This window comes from Arachis stenosperma, chromosome 4 (assembly GCF_014773155.1).
Source record: "Arachis stenosperma cultivar V10309 chromosome 4, arast.V10309.gnm1.PFL2, whole genome shotgun sequence".
Taxonomy (NCBI): Eukaryota; Viridiplantae; Streptophyta; class Magnoliopsida; order Fabales; family Fabaceae; genus Arachis; species Arachis stenosperma.
The window spans coordinates 18,393,948-18,398,839 of NC_080380.1; the positions used below are offsets into that span (position 1 = coordinate 18,393,948).

General features: G+C 39.7%; 1 non-coding gene across 1 annotated transcript; it reads right to left on the reverse strand.

The window, feature by feature from the left end:
• Positions 1-4,577: 4,577 nt before the first annotated feature.
• Positions 4,578-4,685, reverse strand: LOC130977405 (small nucleolar RNA R71). The gene has a single exon (XR_009085096.1). It is a non-coding gene; the product is annotated as a small nucleolar RNA R71 (small nucleolar RNA).
• Between the last annotated feature and the right edge of the window lie 207 nt (positions 4,686-4,892).

Here is a 4,892-nt window from a genome sequence, read left to right on the forward strand (position 1 = left end):
TATCTTTATCTTATCTTATCTTTCATGGGAACCGCCCTTATCTATATAGGCTTGGGCTGCCTTTGGATTGGGGTCGTGTTCCTCTATTTGGGCCCTTTATTGGGCTTTCCTGTGACTTGGCCGAGCTCTTTGAGAAGAGGTCGGTTTGTCCTGACCTGAAGAGGTCGGTCGCTTTGTCTGTAGAACATCCCGGATCGGATAGCTCGTCCCAGGGTATGAACAGTGCCCTTGCTCGAGCTCGATCTTCCTTTGGAGGTAGAGTCTTAGTTTTTAGGACTTCGAACCTTCTCGGGTGGAGCCGGACTCGAGCATTTTGTCAACTTTATATTTGTAGAGTTCCTTTTTTGAATGCGGAACGTTTCGCTTCCTCTGAGAGCGTGCGCTTTTGTATTAGCATCCTAGCCTTGGGAATGTGCGAGGGTTTTAATGCCCTCATTAATTGGTTTTTTAATACCCCTATTTTCTCTTGGTTTCTTATATTCAAATTTTGTATCCAAGAGACGGTTTGCTTTTTTCCTGTAACTTCCTTTCTTTTTTGCCGTTTCTTGTCCAGCATTTCTCATTTTCTTTTTGTGACGTTTTAGCATTCGCTGGTGCTTCTACTTCGCAGTTGATCCTCGCTGCTCTGCTCCACTTTTCAGCTTTTTCCTTCAAAGCTTTCCTCCTTCTTCCAGGTTGGTTTTGCTTTCTCTTCACCGTTTATTTCTGCTGCTTTGTTTTTTATTCTTTGTTGACGCTCTGGTTTTGTACGTTTAGAAAGCTTAAACCTTTTCCTTGTTTCTGTACTTGGTTTATTGCTGTGATGCCTATTTCCTGGTCTTTTTGTATGCTTTGGGTGATTTTCCTGGCTTTGGCTTCTTTTTAGGGCCTCGTGTATTGTCGTTGATTTCCGTACTGCTGTTTCAGAAAAGATTGCTCCTTTGATAACTTTGTTTGCTCCATTGATGATTTTGTTTTTGTTGATGACTTTTCTTCGATAGAGACGATGGTTTTTGGTGACTTTCCTTTGACTTTCGCCTTTTTCTCCTTGGGACGTTGTTTGTTTGGAAGAGGGTTTTATCTTTGTAGCTTTCTCTGAGACTTCACTCTGTCATTGCCTCCAAAGGATGCCCCTGGACCTTGGTGTGTGATGAGCGGATAATTTGTACGCTTTTTGGCATTGTTTTTAGTATGTTTTTAGTATATTTGGTTTAGTTTTTAGTATATTTTTATTAGTTTTTAGTTAAAATTTACTTTTCTGGACTTTACTATGAGTTTGTGTGTTTTTCTGTGATTTCAGGTATTTTCTGGCTGAAATTGAGGGACCTGAGCAAAAATCTGATTCAGAGACTGAAAAGGACTGCAGATGCTGTTGGATTCTGACCTCCCTGCACTCGAAGTGGATTTTCTGGAGCTACAGAAGCCCAATTGGCGCGATCTCAACGGCGTTGGAAAGTAGAAATCCTGGGCTTTCCAGCAATATATGATAGTCCATACTTTGCCCAAGATTTGATGGCCCAAACCGGTGTTCAAAGTCACCTTCAGATTTCCCAGCGTTAAACGCCGGAACTGGCACCAAAATGGGAGTTAAACGCCCAAACTGGCATAAAAGCTAGCGTTTAACTCCAAGAAGAGTCTCTACACGAAAATGCTTCATTGCTCAGCCCAAGCACACCCAGGGGGCCCGGAAGTGGATTTTTATGTCATTTACTCATCTTGTAAACCTTAGGCTACTAGTCTTCTATAAGTACGACTTTTTACTATTGTATTTTCATCTTCTGATCTTTGGAATCTTTTGTTCTTGAGATCTTTTGATCACTTTGGGAGGCTGGCCATTCGGCCATGCCTAGACCTTGTTCTTATGTATTTTCAATGGTGGAGTTTCTACACACCATAGATTAAGGTGTGGAGCTCTGCTGTACCTCGAGTATTAATGCAATTACTATTGTTCTTCTATTCAATTCCGCTTGTTCTTGTTCTAAGATATTCATTTGCACCCAAGAACATGATGAATGTGATGATTATGTGACACTCATCATCATTCTCACCTATGAACGAGTGCCTGACAACCACTTCTGTTCTACAAGCAAACAAGGCTCTAATGTTTATCTCTTGGATTTCTTAACCGGAATCTTCGTGGTATAGGCTAGAACTGATGGCGGCATTCAAGAGAATCCAGAAGGTCTAACCTTGTCTGTGGTATTCTGAGTAGGATTCAATGATTCAATGACTGTGACGTGCTTCAAACTCCTGAAGGCGGGGCGTTAGTGACAGACGCAAAAGAATCACTGGATTCTATTCCGGCCTGATTGAGAACCGACAGATGGATAGCCGTGCCGTGACAGGGTGCGTTGAACATTTCCACTGAGAGGATGAGAGGTAGCCACTGACAACGGTGAAACCCTTGCATAAGCTTGCCATGGAAAGAAGTAAGAAGGATTGGAAGAAGACAGTAGGAGAGCAGAGAGACGGAAGGAAAGGCATCTTCATACGCTTATCTGAAGTTCCTACCAATGAATTACATAAGTATCTCTATCTTTATCTTTATGTTTTATTCGTTCATCACCATACCCATTTGAGTTTGCCTGACTAAGATTGACAAGGTGACCATAGCTTGCTTCATACCAACAATCTCTGTGGGATCGACCCTTACTCGCGTAAGGTTTATTACTTGGACGACCCAGTACACTTGCTGGTTAGTTGTGCTAAGTTGTATTGATCACAATTTCGTGCACCAAGTTTTTGGCGCCGTTGCCGGGGATTGTTCGAGTATGGACAACTGACGGTTCATCTTGTTGCTTAGATTAGGTATTTTTCAGAATTCTTAAGAGTGAATTCTAGTGTTTCAAGGTGATGATCTTACCATCACCAAAGCTGATTGACTATCATCAATTTAGCTCTTGAATGCAATGTCCTGCTGAAGCTTGGCTATCCATGTCTAAACCCTTTAGACTAAAAGCTTTAGACTAACATTGCATGATTCCTGGAATTCTCATTAAGAATTTTGATACCTTTATTTTCTTTTCCATATAATTTTCGAAAAATCCAAAAAAAAAATTTCAAAATCATAAAAACCAAAAATATTTTATGTTTCTTGTTTGAGTCTAGTGTCTAATTTTAAGTTTGGTGTCTTGCATGCATTGTTTATTTGATCTTGGTTCTATTTTCAAGTCACTAGTACAGGGAATTGAAGATTTAGAACATGCAGCAGAGGAATTACACAGAAAAAGCTGGGCGTTCAAAACGCCCAGTGAAGAAGGACAGACTGGCGTTTAAACGCCAGCCAGGGTGCCTGGTTGGGCGTTTAACGCCCAAAAAGGTAGTGCATTGGGCGTTAAACGCCAGAATGTGCACCATTCTGGGCGTTTAACGCCAGGATGGCACAAGGGGGAGGATTTTGTTTTCAAATCAATTTTTTTCAAGTTTTCAAAGTTTTTCAAAATCAAATCTTTTTCAAATCATATCTTTTCAATCAAATGTTTTCAAAATCAATTTCTTTCCTTTTTCAAAGATACTTGCTAACAATTAATGATTTGATTGAACATTTCAAGTATGTTGCCTTTTCTGTTGAGAAAGGTTTAATGTTTGAATCATATCTTTTCTTGTTAGGCAAGTCATTAATTTTTTTTTATCAAATCTTTTTAAAATTGTTTTCAAATCATATTTTCTCAATCACATATTTTTAAAATCAATCATATCTTCTTAACCTCATCTTCTTCAAAATAGTTTTCAATCAAATCTTTTTGACTTCTAATTTCAAAATCTTTTTCAAAAATCACTTGATTTCTTTCCCACTCTTATTTTCAAAAATTAATTAGTGTTTTTCAAAATGTTTTCAAATTCTTTAACTTAATTTTCGAAAAAGCTCTTCTTCCCTTCTCACATCCTTCTATTTATGGAGTACTACTCCTCCTCAATGCACAATTCGAACTCTATCCCACTAAGTTCGAATTCTTCTACCTCTTCCTTCTGATTTTCTGTTCCCCTGACACCTCAAGGAATTTCTATACTGTGACATAGAGGATTCCACATTTTCTTGTTCTCTTCTCTTTCATATGAGCAGGAACAAAGACAAAAGCATTCTTGTTGAAGCTGACCCTGAACCTGAAAGGACCTTGAAGCGAAAGCTAAGAGAAGCTAAGGCACAACTCTCTGTAGAGGACCTAACAGAAATCTTCAAAGGAGAAGCACACATGGCAGCCGAAAACAACAACAATGCAAACAATGCAAGGAAGGTGCTGGGTGACTTTACTGCACCTACTCCCGACTTCTATGGGAGAAGCATCTCTATCCCTGCCATTGGAGCAAACAACTTTGAGCTTAAGCCTCAATTAGTTTCTCTAATGCAACAGAATTGCAAGTTCCATGGACTTCCATTGGAAGATCCTCATCAGTTTTTGGCTGAGTTCTTGCAAATCTGTGACACTGTCAAGACTAATGGGGTTGACCCTAAGGTCTACAGACTTATGCTATTCTCTTTTGCTATAAGAGACAGAGCTAGGACATGGTTGGATTCACAACCTAAAGAAAGCCTGGACTCATGGGAAAAGCTAGTCAATGCCTTCTTGGCAAAGTTCTTTCCACCTCAAAAATTGAGTAAGCTTAGAGTGGAAGTCCAAACCTTTAGACAGAAGGATGGAGAATCCCTCTATGAAGCTTGGAAAAGATACAAACAATTGATCAGAAAATGTCCTTCTGACATGCTTTCTGAATGGAGCATCATAGGTATTTTCTATGATGGTCTCTCTGAACTGTCCAAGATGTCTTTGGATAGCTCTGCTGGAGGATCTCTTCATTTGAAGAAGACGTCTACAGAAGCTCAAGAGCTGATTGAAATGGTTGCAAATAACCAATTCATGTACACTTCTGAAAGGAATCCTGTGAACAATGGGACTAATCAGAAGAAAGGAGTT